Source organism: Panthera uncia (genome assembly GCF_023721935.1).
Source record: "Panthera uncia isolate 11264 chromosome A1 unlocalized genomic scaffold, Puncia_PCG_1.0 HiC_scaffold_16, whole genome shotgun sequence".
NCBI classification, from domain to species: Eukaryota; Metazoa; Chordata; class Mammalia; order Carnivora; family Felidae; genus Panthera; species Panthera uncia.
Genome location: NW_026057576.1, coordinates 2,341,203 through 2,358,495, shown reverse-complemented (window position 1 = coordinate 2,358,495; position 17,293 = coordinate 2,341,203). Strand labels below are relative to the sequence as shown.

At 42.7% G+C, this 17,293-nt stretch overlaps 1 protein-coding gene across 17 annotated transcripts in view; it reads right to left on the bottom strand.

Annotated features, from left to right (window-relative positions):
• The window catches only part of FGF9 (fibroblast growth factor 9), a 211,428-nt gene that overhangs the window by 49,051 nt on the left and 145,084 nt on the right, over window positions 1-17,293 (bottom strand). For 12 of the 17 annotated variants that reach the window (XR_007461197.1, XR_007461195.1, XR_007461189.1 and 9 more), the window contains one exon: window positions 16,581-16,654. The exons of 1 other annotated variant lie outside the window; for it this stretch is intronic. The gene's annotated coding sequence lies outside the window, so the exon portion shown is untranslated. Of the gene's footprint in view, window positions 1-109; window positions 14,078-16,580; window positions 16,655-17,293 lie in introns of those variants that run through there. 4 more of the 17 variants (XR_007461196.1, XR_007461182.1, XR_007461186.1 and 1 more) reach the window with 3 other exon arrangements.

Sequence of the window (17,293 nt, the reverse complement as noted above, 5' to 3'; positions counted from 1 at the left end):
GAGACGTGTTGACTAAGAAGTTGCTGCAGCTGAGGGCAAAGAGGTTGTTGCCTGCTTTCTCCCCTAGGGTTTTGACGGTTTCCTGTCTCGCATTTAGGTCTTCCATCCATTTTGAGTTTATTTTTGTGTATGGTGTAAGAAAGTGGTCTAGTTTCATTCTTCTGCGTGTTGCTGTTCAGTCCTCCCAGCACCATTTGCTGAAGAGACTGTCTTTTTTCCATTGGATACTCTTTGCTGCTTTGTTAAAGATTAGTTGGCCATACATTTCATACATCCAATTCTGGGTTCTGTATTCTATTCCATTGGTCTATATGTCTGTTCTTGTGCCAGTACCATACTGTCTTGAGGATTATAGCTTTGTAGCAGAGGCTGAAGTCCAGGATGCTGATGCCTCCGCTTTGGTTTTTTTTTTTCAACATTACTTTGGCTATTCGGGGTCTTTTGTGGCTCCATATAAATTTTAGGAATAAACCTAATCAAATATGTAAAAGATCTGTATGCTGAAAACTATAGAAAACTTATGAAAGAAACTGCACTTGATCTTAGCCAAAAGGCCGAGAAGCGATTAAAATAAATCGAAGAAGACACAAAGAAATGGAAAAACATTCTATGCTCATGGATTGAAAGAACAAATATTGTTAAAATGGCAAGACTACCCAAAGCAATCTACACATTCAGTGCAATCCCAATCAAAATTGCACCAGCGTTCTTTTCATTTACCGTTTAATTGAACTTGTATTCAAAATCTATTCAAAATCTATTTCATCTCAAAAGTAAAATAAGAGGAAATTTTTTTAACCTATAACTGTAGCACCCTCATGCCCCATGAATGTAATTCATAAGTAACACAACATATATTTTTCTGCTAACAATCCAATATATTTATCACTAAAAAAAAAAAAAAAGAAAGGTCGAAAATACAATGAAAATTGTGTGGTTTTTATCATCCATTGTATTAGTCAGGGTTCTACATATGCATATACATAGAGAGATATTTACTACATAGAATATTATTAGACTTTATATATAAAGATTACATATGTATGAAGATTATTATATAGAGATAGATTACATGAAGAGACTTATTATAAGGAACTGACTTATGTGATTACAGATGCTGGTCAAGTCCGAAATCTGCAGAGCTGACATTGTAGTTCACGTCTAACGGCTGGAAGCTGCCAAGTGGAAGAGGCAGTGCCTAGTTCAAAGGCTGTCTGGCTGAAAGATTCTTTCTTACTCGGAGAAGGTCAGCCTTTGTTCTACGCAGGCTATACACTGATTGGCTGAGGCCCACCCACGTTTATGGAGGGCAGTCTGCTTCAACTCAGTCTACCGATATAAATGTTAACCTCATCCAAAAATACCCTCACAGAAACACCTAGAATAATGTTTCACCAAATACCCGACATAAATTGACACATAAAATTAATCACTATGGCCATTCAGGAGAAAAAAAAAAGACACCTGGAAAAGGGGGAAAAATTATAAATAACTTATAATATCCAAGATATGGAAACAACCCAAGTGTCTTTCCAAAAATAAATGGACAAAGAAGATGTGGTGTGTATATATATATACACAATGGAATATTACTCCACCATAAAAAAGAGGAGATATTGCCATTTGCAACAACACAGATGGACGGATGGACCAAGAGAGTGTCATGCTAAGTGAAACAGGGCAGACAGAGAAAGACAAATACTGTATAATTTCACTCGTGTGTAGAATCTAAAAAACAAAACAAATGAATAAACAAAAAGCAGAAATCAGAGAGTAAACTGATGTTTGCCAGAGGGAAGGCGGTACAGGGTTGGGCAACATGGGTGAAGGAGATTGGCGGGAGATCCAAGAACAAAAGGCACAGCATAGGGAACATAGTCGATGATATTGTGACAGTGCTGTGTGGTGACAGATGGCAGCTACACGTAAGTGAGCACAGTATACCGCACAGAACTGTTGAATCACTATGTTGTACCCCTTAAACTAATGTCACATTGTGTGTCAACTACACTCAAAAAAGTTTTTTTAATTAGTAGCAACTTAACATCAATAATAAGAATTCTAGTTAAATAGAATAATTCAGCCCCGTGGTAATAGATAAAACCGTTATTTTTCTAGTGTGGTAGAGACTGTTTAGAGTCACGGAAAAGTTTCATAAATACCATTGGCCAGGCTCGGCCATTATATACATGAATTATTACAGTACCTTGAGATATAACTCGTCCAGGCCTAAAGATTCAAATCTATTTAGTATACTCAAGTACCGACTTATCAGAGCCATACAGTGGAATCACATAATTGGAAGGAAACTTTGTGATTATCCCCAAGTCCCCCCAATAGTGACAAAGAAAAGCAAGACGTTGATTTAGATTTGTCTTGAGTGTTTGACAGAGCCTTGATGTGGGATACTTTAAAATAATAAGCCTATAAATATCGGACTGGGATTCGATGCTGACCACAAACAAATGGGAAACGTGCAAACTTATGTTGGCACAAATCATGTTTCACTACTCCTGTTTTTTGCTGATGTCAAGAGTACATTGGAGAGATTGCCTTGTAGTCCGTAGAGTATGGTTAGTATCAAAGAAACCCCAGGGGTAGGTCTCAGTCCTGGCTATGCCTCAGAATTATGTGTGGAGGAACATAAAAACATAGCCGCTTGGGACTCATCTTGGACTCTCTGCTAATTTCCCTCCCCTTCTGGCGACAATGCTAATCTAGAGTTTTACTTTAACTTTTGACTTGCTTTATGTAGACATGTCCAAAGCAAGAGAGCAAAAAAAAAAAAAAAAAAGTATTAGACATGAAATTATGATTTTTTTTTTTTTTGCCTACAATTTGGGGACCTATGTTCTCAAGGGACACTGCCCCTTACTCATCACTAAAATACAAGCCCAACCAAAAGATAGGACTTTCAGTCATGAAAAATAAGACCTTCTTGCGAGTCAACAATGGTCTCTTTCCTTCGCGAGAATTGTTCCACTTTATTTAGCCAAGAATCAATCACTCAATCAATAGTAAATTAGTTAAATAACAACTATTTAATATATACTTATTTATACATTAATTCTAGGCTACTACAACAAACCAATTCTCACAAAGGAGAGAAACTCTTCTTTTCCATATATATAGAGAGAGAGAAAATATATATCTATAATATCTGTATATATAAATATATATCTATAAAAATATATAGAGAAATATATAGAGAGAAATAACATATATATGTTATTGCATACATAATACAAGTTTGCTGTAAAACATTCAGACAGTTCAGAAGTACATGGATTTTTAAATCTCTCCCATCCCTTCATAGGCACTCGCTAGTATTCGATGTGCGTACATCCTTCCAGAGCTTTCTGTAAGTACCCATACATATGCACATATGTATAGGGGTAGTTCTTTAAATGGGAACAAATTACACATAATGACATGCATACTGCTTTTCAAAAACCAGTACTCTGGGGGGTGGGGGCAGAGCGGGAGTGGTGGAGGGTGCCCTGGGTGGTCAGTCAGTTGAGCATCCAACTTCGGCTCAGGTCATGATCTCACAGTTCATGAGCTTGAGCCCTGCGTCGGGCTCTGTGCTGACAGCTCAGAGTCTGGAGCCTGCTTTGGATTCTGTGTCTCCCTCTCTGCCCCCCTGTCCCCGCTTGCGCTCTGTCTCTGTCTCTCTCTCAAGAATAAGTAAACATTAAAAAAAATTAACATTAACATTAAAAAAAAAAACACCAGTACTCTACCACTGACATCCTCCTCTGTCAGAACAGGCAGACTTCCCTGGTTCCTTTTCAATGGCCGCTTCACCTTCCATAGCATCGATATACCATAATCCACCAATTTTCTCCTATTGATGGATGTGCGACTTGTCAACAGTTTTTCACTCACAGTGGCACAGTGAGCATCCTTTAAACTAGACACAGTCCACCCTGAAGTCGGCGCCCCTCCTTGCCCAACTGCAGGGAGTGGTGTCTGAGACACGGAGAGCTGTGCCCTGGGGTTGGGCAGGAAGACCTGCCCCAAGTTTCCTTTAACTTAGTTCTTGGTATTCCGGGCTCCCTGATGAGGCTTTCCTTGTATGTTTATACTAGTTCAATTCTAGCCAATAAATATGCATTGAGCCCCTACCAAGTGCATAGCCCTGTGCTGGAGGCTAGGAATTCAATGCCACACGACACACGGTCCCTGCCCTCAAGGGTCTCACCACAAGGCGGTGGTGGGTACCAATCTAGTAGTAGCAGGAAACGGCAAAGGCAGAAGGAAAGTAGGTAGAATGGCCGCACTAGGCCCTGCTCTTACCTGCGCTAAAGCTTTACTAATTATGCCCCCCCCCCCACCCCCAGACAAACCTACCTGGTCTCTCAGTCACTACCTAACATTCAACAGATGAAATCACTCCAAGAACGCATCAAATAGTTCTCCTCTGGGTGATATGTTGACTATATATCTTGGAACCTAAAAACAAAAACAAGCAAAAACACCCAAACAACATAGAAATATATATTTCTATGCCACATACAGGGGCATCATGTGCGGTGGGATGCACATACAAACGTGTCTAGAAGTGGTGAACCAGCCTCCTACATAGATGTTGCCTCAGATGGAGGAAAAATGTCCCCTGTGTGTAAGCCCAACCCTCTACCTACACGTTAGACACAATCCACATTTGTTCTCTAAATGTACAGGTCCATGTACGGTGCACTATTCTGTGTTTATCTCCCTTAGACAATGTATTGCTTATTGACGTTAAATAAGTTTACAGCTATTTCGAGTTTTTAAAGGTGGAAGAAAGCTGAAAGATAGTTCATGCCCAGCTCTGGGAAGACCACGCGTAACTTATCTCATTGTTTTTCCTTTCTTTGGCATTGCATTCCAGTCCTCGTTGCCATTCTTCCATATCTTCGAGTCTAGATTTCTTTCCTAGCAGCTGGCATGGCTCCTTCCGTACCACCCTCCTAGGAGGTGGCCGCCGTCCCCTCCAAGATAACAATTCTTCCTATACTCGAATCCCATCAGAAAGTCTAGTTTCAACTGCGTCTTCCCAAGCTCCATGACCCTGAGTCCCTCACTTCGCTTTCATTTTCCTCACCGTCCAAACTTAGGCGAGATGTTTGGATTTTCACTGCCACTTTCTACTCAGTAGGACATGCTCTTCAACACCACCCAGTCGTTGAGCCCTGCAAAGTCAGGGGCCTTTGTCCTGGTAACCAATGTGTCCAAGTCCCAGGAAGAGGGGCTGCGCCATCTTGGGTGCTCCACAGAGATTTGTTGACTGACTGAACGCATGTCCCCGTCCCATCTTTCCATGTTCCCAGGCCGATTAGATCCGATACGTGGGATGTTACGGCATTCACTTTGCCTTCGTTTCTGCTTTCTAAAACGCAAGGTGATGTTTTTGTGCCAAGCCCCAACTTTGCCATTATTAATAAGGAAGCAGGGTGTCTAGCATTATAGGTCAATGAACGTTGACACTTGGGTCAGAAACCAATTTTTGAAAAAAGGCTAATGCTAACATTTTTCTTTTCCTTTGTGAGTGATTATCTTCTGTTCAACTTTTGTCACGGAGCACAGTGATTTCTAGAAGAATGTCTTTGGCTTGGAAAAGCCAGGGTAGATTGACTCTGAGATAAAGTAAAAGCTACCTCCTTCACGTTCCCTTTACCCCAGGTAGGTTTGCTGTCGTCCCCTAGATTATGCAGAAAGGAGGGGAAAATCTGAAAGAGGAGTCTGCACAGCTATGAAGGCTCCATTAGACCTTGGCAGAGGCCCAAAGAGACCACCAAGCTCGCTCATAAATGCACAGTGTCTAATAAAAATGTGATGATGATTATTATTATGCATTTATTGAGCAGCAAAAATGCGCTAAATTTAAAAATGTACGTACTCTGTTATTCATATCTCCTGATGGGTATGTAGAAACTGTGGGCTGTTTGTTTTCCCCAGTAATTAGCACGTTGTTTTCACAGCCTGATGGCTGCCAATGGTCACCATTCTGCCCACATGCTTGAGGTTTCTGTGGCCCAAGGACGACACCTAACCCCCCAGCACCTCACACCCGTAAGGCTTTGTTGTGGGCCAAGTTCCAGTCTATGATGGAGTCGATATGGCACAAGCATGTTTAACAAGTCCCTTGGATTTTTTTTTTCTATTTCTCCAAAGAAAAACATTTGAGCCTTCAAACTGAGGAATTTGCTTCTTAACCCAGAGATCACACACGAAAGTGACTTCGAACCTTAAATCTACTTCTCGTTCAGAAATCACTGCAGGAAATCACCAACATCTTAGGCAAACTCCCATTCTAGTTAGAGAATAAAAACAACAACAAATTAGTTCCTGGGGGATTTCGGACGCTTTCAACAACCATTACTTTGCAAGCACTTTATCCACTCTTAGGCAAAGTGTCTTAAAAATATAGCCAATGTTTAATAAGAGGGAAACCACAACCTGTATTGCAAACCAGAAATAGGTGCCTTGTGAACTGCTTGCTTTCTCTAAATTCTGCAGTGAAAAGAGTAAAATCAGTCGATAGGAAGTTCTTATTTTAAATTAGGTGAAGTCTGCAATTTTTCCTTGTGCTCCCTCTTAAAAAAAAAAAAAAAAAAAAAAAAAGCTACAAGTCCCTGAAATGACTCAAGCCAAAGCAGAGAACGGATATTACAGGACCCGACTTGACCAGGCACACCTAAGGCCAACTGCTCAAAACCTTACTTCCCTGCTTGCACCTGCAATTATTTTCATGCAAATAGTGTTAAGTTAAATTGGCCACTTGTGAGCTGAATTCAGCACTGTCTCCTCATTCTGAGCGGATAAGGGATCATCTTCTAGGGAAATTATATTTTACGAGCAATTTTTGTGTCTGCGTGCTACGGCTGGAACAACACTTAACCCTGAAGATGACAGCAAGAACATTTTTTAAAAACTCCCATACACCAAACGTATTTGCGACTTTCTCTCATCTCCACTCTTCCGTGATGATGAGTCAGCAGCTATACTATGGGAGCAGACTCCAAAAAGCTAAGACAAATTTGAAGCTTCCCCTTCCCCACCCCCCACACACAAACAAAAACGTCCAGATCTGGGTCAGTCGATTCTGCTCAGGATAAATTACTCTGACGAAAAAGACCTAGCCTATCTTGAAATCCACGCAGTAAACATACTGCCGTCTTCAATTTTTTCCTTACGTAGGTTTTATGTTTAAAGACGTTTGCGGCTCATTCAACACCTATGTCTTTCTATAGAGGAGATGTGGTGTGTGTGTGCGTATTAGGCCAAATTTACCATCGTGCTAATTCCGTAAAAACGAAGGGATCCCATCGTTCCGAGAAAGAGTGCTCATGCCTCAAAGGGGACTGGTTCTTCTCGGGATGGGGGTAGGGTGAGGCCAGAGAGGTGCCCGGGATGGACAGTTTAAGAGGCCCTCGTGCTGGGGAGCTGACCCTGCCCGGGAGGGCCCCTAAAAGGCAATGCCTCCTTACTCACTCTCGGAGTCCAGGCCCTTCTGGGGTCAAGTCGGGGCTGCCGTGACGGCACAAGGCCGGTCTTTCCCACAGGTTGGGTAAAGCCACGTGACCTTAAACTACAGTGGCTTCCACGGCCGGGCCTGGAAGCCCCAGTTCTGTCACTGGAGGTGTTAAAACCTGTGACAGTAAACGAGTCCGGTGATTTGAAACGGCACCGACCGGCTCTCGTTCCCGGCTACAGGCATCCACCCGTGTTGACGGATTCTCATCGCGGGAACCCTCTCCTGCCTTCGGTGCCCCCCCCATTCCCTCCGAGACGTGACAGGTAACTCTGAAGGCCGCGGCTGGCGGAGGGTCGGCGCCCGTGTGCCGGCCCCGGCTCTGTACTTGTTAAGTGGGATGCCGTGGGTAGAAAAGGGGGCTACCGCCCCGGCAGGAGACGGCCCCGGGGAGAAGGCGCGCTTGCTTTCTCGCCTGCTGCTGCAATCTTGGTCTTGCAAAGGGGCACAGGTTGGTGTCGCCTCGTGTCTATTTCGGCTTTCTCGGGAGACACGAAAACCCCTCCTAGCCAGCGATGCTGAAGTACCAGTCACCGAATGGACATTGTCACAGGCCTGTTGCTGCTCAATGAGATTAGTCTCTAACTGATGCACACGGGTCTCATTGAAAAGGCTATTCTGTAATTGTTGCCATTAGCGAGGCCACCATTAGGCAGTTGCCTAAACTTCCTGGAGGGACCCGCTGGCGGCTCTGGCCGCCACGGTTCACTCACGTAGAACAGCAGGAGCCGCACTAATTTCCAGTCCCCGTCCATTAGGGGAGAGCAGCCGCTCATTAGAGGTCCTACCCTCTCAACTCCAATTACCCCGAGATAATGACAAAACAGGGAGCACACTAGAAACTTTCAGAGCTTCCCAATCATTCCTCCCATTCATGCTCTCTGCTGATTACATCCACAGAAATCAAGCCCAGACCCCGAATCTTCTCACAGGCGGGCCTGTCCGCAGCATCGGCCATGTGAACGTTGGGTCACGTTAATTTAAAGGCTGAGAGCTTTCATCCACACTTAAGACTTTGAGAAAACGCTGCACATAATAAAGCAGTACAGAAAGGGCCGTTTCGCCCTTTCTCCCCACCCTTCTTCACCTTCCGAGGAGAGCAAATCTCAGAGCCACGTGAGGCAAGTCATCAGTCCCAGAAGGTTTAACATCTCTTATCTTTGCAGAAAGCCGCATGAACATAAAGCCCAACCTGGACATCCCTTCTCCCCATGTCATATTAATTTGGGAGTATAAAGGTGGGGGCAGGCAAGCGAAGAGAGAGAGAGAGAGAGAGAGAGAGAGAGAGAGAGAGAGAGAGAATTACTTCCCAGGAAAGCAGGAAATCGCACAAATCTGCTTTAAAAACGGCACCGTCACCCATGTGCCAACGTATCGGCCCTCTAGGCAGAGCAGAACCCCTGAGCCACAGGGACCGCCCTTCACATGCTTTTATCTAGTGTCACCAAAATTTCACTTCTATTCCCTCGCGCTCTGATCCGCTTACTGCATCGTCTGTTTGCAATTTCACACTAAATTCAAAAGCCACAGATTTTTACTTTCAGATTCCTCCACTCACCCTTTTTGGCCACTGAGCGGAGTTTGCGTGTTTGTGTACATGTGTCCTCCTCGCTCGCGGCCCCCTCTGACAAGGCGGCCCCTTTCTGACTCTGGCATGCGACCTGCCAAAGTGTCGTGTTACTCACGTCTGAACTTATTAATGGCAACGTCTCCATAGTGCTGTAACTGTCTGAATAAGAAGAAAATGTACCATCCAATTGTTTCACCGTTTTAAATGGATCAACCACTTGTTTTCCGCGTCATGTAAATATTCTTTCAAATAGGCAGAAGCATGCTCTGGAGACTAGTGTGTTACTGACAGGCCTTGTTCGTAGGCGCTAATGAAGGAGATGTTTTTACAGATAAGCCAAAGAGCACAGAGCTCATGTAGTGCAAGAATACTGTTAGGAGACGCATTTCCCATGGTTTTCTGATGTCCTAATCTAATATCCCCAAGTCCCAGTGGAAAAAATTATAACCGTTTGGAATGTGGTACAACTGTCAAAATTACATGAAGTCAGTTCTGCAAACAGCAAAACATAAGTCAGTCTTCTGTTTATTCTGTGCCAGTATGAAAATATAAACGGTCGCTTCCAGATGGAAAATGGTAACAAAGAATACAGGCGCCCTCTTCTGGAGACAGCTAGCCCTTCCACTTCGAAAACCTATTCGCCAAATCAGAGAGGGTCCCGAATCCTAAATACACTTTTAGACACGTTCCCCTTCCTCATTCTTGCTCGAGCAAACACTTATTCTACCAGGCAGAAGCATCACCAGCTTGTCATTCTCTGGACAAGCAAACGCCTTGCCTCCCGAATCCTTCTTGGCGGACTTACCTGGGCGTGCCCTTAGCCCGGTGAGCTCCAGGAGGGTCTGCCTTCTAGGCGCCTCCTCCGTGGGGATTTCAGACAAGGCCTGGGCGGCCCGGCTGACAGCCACTCCCGCAGGTCCCACCCTTTCGGGACATCCTGGAGCCACAGCTAATGAAACTGGTCCCTCCCTTTATCAGACACTACATTAATTCTATCTTCATTGTGTGCAAAAGAACCCCTGATGCGAATAAATCTTATGATCACTGTCGTCAGAGAAATAACGGTGCCATTCTTGCATGCGAGGGCGAGGGCCGTCGCGCAGCATTTCTCCCGACAGATGTGCATTGCTAGCTGCTTGGCGGCCTCTCCCCAGACGGCCGGTGCTCTGAGGATGGAGCCCATCCCCTCCTTTGACTGTGGCACTCTCAGGGCCTTGCACAGTTCCTGGCCCACAGCGTGTGCTTAATAACGAGGGCTTGAATAAATAAATTCCACTTCCGTGTCCAACGGTGGCTGGCTTGAAGCCGCAGCCAAGAGAGCCACAGAAGCAGTACTCACACGGTCACAGGAAGCACAAGGAATCGTTTTTGGGACGGTAAGAAGTCCCCCTTTCCAGCCACAGGAGAGCAGAGGTGAAAAGAGAGAAAAGGCAGGGCAGCTAAACCTCTTTGACTGAAGCGCGGCACGCCCACCCAATGCTGCTGGACCCAAACCTGAGTGGGCACCAGACTCATCCGGGGGGCTTCTTACAGGTAGCCGGAGGGCCCCACTCTAGAGTCTCTGACTCAGCAGGTCTAGGTGGGTCCCAAGAAGGTGCGGCTCTAACAGGTTTCCAGATGGTGCTGATGCTTTCGGTCCAAAGCCCACCCTTCAAGAACCACCGATAGAAAGCTGTGTTTCTCACCCCGACTGCACATTAGAACCAGCTGGAGATTTTTGAAAACATAGGTTCCCAAGACACCTGAAATCAGAGTCCATGTGGGTGGGACCCAAGCAGCAGTAATTTTAAAGCCCACCCCCACACCCCAGCCAGATAGAAGACTTTTCTAGACGGAAAGGCTTTGCCAAAGTCTGGGGCCCAATGCCTGTACAGGCTATCTGTTTCAGTGACGGAAACATATAATACTTCATCTCTTTACTGCAAAGCCTTCCCCTACACTGTCTCATCTGAGCTTCAAACAATCCTGGGAGATAAAGAAGGCAAAAGTTTTAACTCAATTTTAGAGAAAAGAAGGCAAAGTGACAGCTCTTGGACTTCGATCAGATTTTTTTCTAATGTCAACTTTAGAGTGAAATACACCTGGGATAGAGGTATAACAGAGGCCATGGAAGAGCCGAGCGAAGTGGTCTGGAGATTGGCAACAAGTCTGAACTTAAAGGGAAAAGCGAGCCATCACAACCCAGGGTCACTTGGTGGAAGCCGGACCCACGGTGGACCGGGTAGAGCCACGGCAACCAAAGAAATGCCTGGCTTCTCCCTTTCTGCCAGATTCCTCCTGGAGCCGTCTTTTAGCCCGGCCAACGTGGAGGCCGCCTGACGTGGGAGCAGTGTGCGAGGTCAGCACAATGGTAAGGATCCGAGTGTAAACAGGCCCACAGCTGGCCACGGGAATGTAACGTGCCCATATAAGCTGGGCAACCGTGGTCAAGTTACCTGACCTCCCAGGAGTGCAACGGGCCTCTCTAGAAAATGAAGATTACACATCTGGGTTGAATAACTGCACGAGGTCATGCAGGTAGCCTCTAGCACAAACCAGGCACTGAGGAGGCACCTCCTAAGCATAGTTTCCATCTCTTCGCCCGGTCCTCTGCTATCTAGGCTGCTGGTGTTCCTGTTAGCTGCCCCACCATCCCAACACTACTGGAAACGATGGGTCCACACATTAGCAATGTCTGAGCTGAGCATTTTCCCACAGTGCACTGCGATTAACTGCCTCCATGACTGCAGACCTCTTCGTCACAAGACGGCTATCGCTGTCACGGGTGAGTTAGATCAGTACTAGAGAAAGGTAGCTACCATGGGATACCGCATCACAGTGTCCAATAGGTGCTGAAGGCAGGGCGCTGGTCAGTTTAAGGACCTGCTTACCATACTGCTCGGAGAAGCGATGCCACTACTGATTAGACAGACACGGAGGTATGAGGTGTAGGCTGGCCCCCAAAATATCGTTGCCCCTGCCGCTCGGTTGGCGGCCACAAGCTGTGGAATTGATCTGCCCTCCCTTCCGATGGGATATCCACGAGAGGAAACATTTTCTGAAGATATTTTCATGAACATACAGAGCATTTATTTTTATTTCAGTATTTTTAAATGATTTTTAATGTTTATTTATTTTATTTTTCAGAGAGAAAGAGAGAAAAAGCATGCGTGGGGGAGGGGCAGAGAGAGAGGGATAGAGAGATTCTGAAGCAGGGGCTAGAGATAGAGAATCTCCGAAGCAGAGATTTCCGACCAGGGGCTCGAAGTCACAGACCATGAGATCATGACCTGAGCCAAAGTCAGATGCTTAACCAACTGAGCCACCCAGGGGCCCCGAGCACTGTTTTTTATCATCAGTCAAAAGCAGCAGATTCATCTTCTGGTCACCTTTCGTCTACAGAAACTGGACGCACATTACATAAGAATCAATCAATAAAAAAGAGGTAAGAGAAAAGAAAGAGTTGAAGGCAGGAAATGTAGTTTCATGATTATTTGGTAAGAAGTAAACAAGACTGCCAACATTAAACCTAACATGGCAGGCTTTGGTTTTGCTAGTCATATCTAGAATGTTAAATTATTAAAGCCTAATAGCAAGATGGTGTTTTTAAAAAAAAATTAAAAAAAGCAAAATTTTTATCTGGAAGAAAGTACTTATCTAGGAGTCAGTAGACCTAGGTTCTATCACTACATCCAGCACAAAAAACGTCAAGTCTCTGGATTCATTTTATTTCCTTTGTAAAATTAAAGAGTTAATAAATAATTTTAAAAGTTCCTTCCAAATCCAAAATTATATAAGTCCTTTATTCGAAAAAGAGATTTCAAATTTCACCTTTCACTTTTAACAACTCTGGTTTTATTTAGCAATATATTGTCTTGTTTTTCTCGGGTGTACACAGACCAACTATTATCCCACTGATAGTAGGAGGAGGGTTAGGTTTAAAAGAAGCAATTTGTTAGTAGTGTGGTTCCCTGACTTTCTCTCCGGGAGGGAGCACAGTACCAGAGTTAAGAAGGAAGACTGGAATAGGACTCTCTATAGGCAAATCTCGGAGCCTCCTTCTTCTGTGCAGTCAACGGAGTGACCGCCCTCCTTGGGCTGCTGGGAAATTAACTGAGCCCATACATGTTAAGCGTGATGTCAGGGGCCAGGCATGTGGCATCAGTTATGTTGACCATTATCACGGCACCCTTAAGTTCTAAGAAGAAACTTGTTCTCTTTGTTAGTATATAAGAAATTTGCAGAATCTCATACCAAAATTTATCATTAAAAAAGAGTATCTTAAAATTATAAGGTCAATTAAATCGCCATTCAAATATTACTGAATATAATGGGCAAATGAGTCTTTTTCCCTTGTTATTACTACAAATATTAGAATAATAATATCTTTTTCTCCATTCAGATGGCACTTCTATTCCTAAAGAGTTTGGTGTATTTTTCCTAAGTGTTTTCTTTAAATATCTTGACTATAGGAAATAATCCCAGTTAAAATGTAATGTGCTTTAGAGGAAATAATCATTATGATGTAGTTTTACAATCTTAAACTTTATTAGGGAAAATTTATATGCCCTTTGTCATCTTCAATATTATTTTTAAAAGCATCACATTTTAAGGTAGATCTTACTATTAATTATTATTATTGTCAATAATAATAATGATTATAACCATTAGCCATTGGCAGCTGCTCAGAGAAGCTGGAGACTCAATAAGCTTCTTTGAGTTTAGCATTTTCATGCAACATATAATTTTAAACTACTGAAAATAGATTTAAACACTAGTAATTCTATACTTGTTTCCTTAATAGTGTTGTGACGTAATAGATTTCCTTCCTATTTAAGTTGTTTCCTCCAGCTGCACACACTGCAATTATTCAAAACTCTGGAATTCACACTAGACCTAGATACAGACATTCCGGTAAATCTCACTCAAGTTTGGAGTCAAATGTGTCAATTAAAATTGTTAATCTTGACATGTTTTATTATGCTTCTTAATTCAGCTCATTTCCGAGCCTAGAGACAAAAGTGTACATATTTTCCCATTATAACAACATCTTAAAAAGAAAACCATCAATGAAAGAAGCAATAAAATTAGTAACTCTAATAAGAATTTAAAAGACCTAATTCCACTAGTGTTACACATCCTAAACATTCTAGAATCGACCGTTTCATCTGAGTACGGAGTATCGATACTCACCAGAAAGGAATCCAAAAGTGCTCAACTGTTTCAAAGGATCATGGTGAAATGACAGTAATATGTGCCTTAGAAAGTTTTCCAAAAATCATTCGCCTTCCTCAATCCTATTTAACTTACATTTTTTTCAAATATCTTCCTTTATATTTTTATATAGTACTCTGTGCTGCCTCTATCCAAACTCACATCCACCATATTCTATTTCATTACATTTAAAGAATACAAGTATTTGCTTTGGGGCAAATAAAACTAGGCAATTATCTCATTATTTCATTCACCTCATCAAAAGTAGTCAGAGTTTTTAAAAACTCATAGTAGTAGAACTTGTGACATCATCAGATGTCATCGGGCTCTCAGATCTTGGTGCATGTAAGAACGAGCTGGGAGCTTACCATCCGGCAGAGTTGCAGTCTAGATAGTATGAAAGGCCCTCTCAATGTGCAACAAGTAAATTCTACATAAAAAGCCATTTTTGCCACATTGGTGGGCTCTCGGGAATTAAGCTGTGGCAGTCATTATCAGGGGTTACCAGTATCTGATTCTCCTTTCCTTCTTGGGCCTGTGGAAGATCGTATTTCCCAGGTCCCTTGCGGCTGGGGGAATCACATAACTCCCTCCAAAAATATGAGCTGGATGACAAATGTCGCTTTTGAGTTGACAGAATAAAAGTTTCATATAAAATTCTCTCTGCTCTCTTTTCCGTTTACATCATGAAAGCAGGGGCCTCACGTTGACACAGTAGAACCATAAGAACAAAGTAACCTGGGCTGCCTGAGGACAGGTGCCCTGGTGATACATGTACTGTGACCTGCATCAGTCCTTATGTGGGTGAGAGATCAACTTATGCTGTTTCAAAAGACTGAGATTTTTGGAATTGTTTAACACAATGTAGCCTAGCCTATTCTAACTGATTCATAACATAAACTGACAAGGAAGAAAAATACACAGTGAGTTATAAACGTGGGTAAAGTGCTGTGTTGCGTGGCAGTAAATATTACATATCAACCTAGCCAGGATGAAGAGAGGGGAGTTGAAATAAAGGCATGAGGATTTGGCCAGAGACTCGACAAAGGTCCAAAGAAACCCCTATCTTCCAAGAAGAAACAAATATCCTCAACTGAGGTCCCCAGGGTTTCCACACATTAACCGACTAAATATGAATTCTCAATCAAAAATCATAAATCAGGGGTGCTTGGGTGGCACAGTCAGTTAAGCGTTCAACTTCGGCTCAGGTCATGATCTCACGGTTCATGAGTTCGAGCCCCACATCAGGCTCTATGCTGACAGCTCGGAGCCTGGAGCCTGCTTCGGATTCTGTGTCTCCCTCTCTCTCTGCCCCTCCCCCACTCATGCTCTGTCTCTCTCACTCTCTAAAATGAAAAAATGTTTTAAAAAAAATTTTTTTTAAAGAAACGAAGGGGTCAACCAGGCAATTAAATAAGAAATTAAAAAATATATGGAAACAAATGAAAATGAAAACAAAACAGTCCAAACGCTTTGGGGTGTAGCAAAGGCACTCCTAAGAGGAAAATACGTTGCAATCCAGGCGTATCTCAAGAAACATGAAAAATCCCAAGTACAAAATGTAACAGCACACCTAAAGGAACTAGAAGCAGAATAGCAAAGACAACCCAAACCCAGCAGGAGAAGAGAAATAATAAAGAACAGAGCAGAAATAAACAATATAGAATCCAAAAAAAAAACAGTAGAACAGATCAATGAAACTAACAGGTGGTTTTTGAAAAAATAAACAAAATTGATAAGCCCCTAGCCAGAATTCTCAAAAACAAAAGAGAAAGAACCCAAATAATAAAATCATGAATAAAAATGGATTTATCACAACCAGTCTCTCAGAAATACAAGGAATTATCAGAGAATACTATGAAAAATTAGATGCCAACAAACTGGACAACCTGGAAGAAATGGACAAATTCCTAGATACCCACACACCACCAAAACTTAAACAGGACGAAACAGAAAATTTGAACACACCCATAACTAGTGAAGAAATTGAATCAGTTATCAAAAATCTCCCAACAAATAAGAAAGAGTCCTAGGTCAGATGGCTTCCCAGGGGAATTATACCAGACATTTAAAGCAGAGATAATACCTATCCTTCTCAAGCTGTTCCAAAAAATAGAAAGGGAAAGAAAACTTCCAGACTCATTCTATGAAGCCAGCATTACTTTGGTTCCCAAAGCAGACAAAGACCCCACAAAAAAGGAGAATTACAGGCCAATATCCCTGATGAACGTGGATGCAAAAATTCCTAACAAGACACTAGCAAATCGAATTCAACAGCATATAAAAAGAATTACTCACCATGATCAAGTGGGATGCATTCCTGGGCTGCAGGGCTGGTTCAATATTCACAAATCAATCAATGTGATACATCACTGTAATAAAAGGATAAGAACCATATGATCCTGTCAATAGATGCAGAAAAAGCACTTGACAAAATACAGCATCTTTCTTAATAAAAATCCTCAAGAAAGGCAGGATAGAAGGAACATACTTAAACATCATAAAAGCCATATATGAAAAGCCCACAGCTAATATCATCCTCAATTGGGAAAAAACTGAGAACTTTCCCCTTGAGATCAGCAACACGACAGGGATGTCCACTCTCACAGCTGTTGTTTAACATAGTGTTGGAAATTCTAGCATCAGCAATCAGACAACAAAAGGAAATCAAAGGCATAAAAATTGGCAAAGAAGAAGTCAAACTTTCACTTTTTGCAGATGACATGATACTGTACATGGAGAACCCTAAAGACTCCACCAAAACGCTGTAGAACTGATGCATGAATTAGGCAACGTCACAGGGTACAAAATCAACGTACAGAAATTGGTTGCATTTCTATACACCAATAATGAAGCAACAGAAAGAGAAATCAAGAAACTGATCCCATTTACAATTGCACCAAGTACCATAAAATACCTAGGAATAAACGTAACCAAAGATGTAAAAGATCTGTATGCTGAAAATGACAGAAAACTTATGAACAAAATTGAAGACACAAAGAAACGGAAAA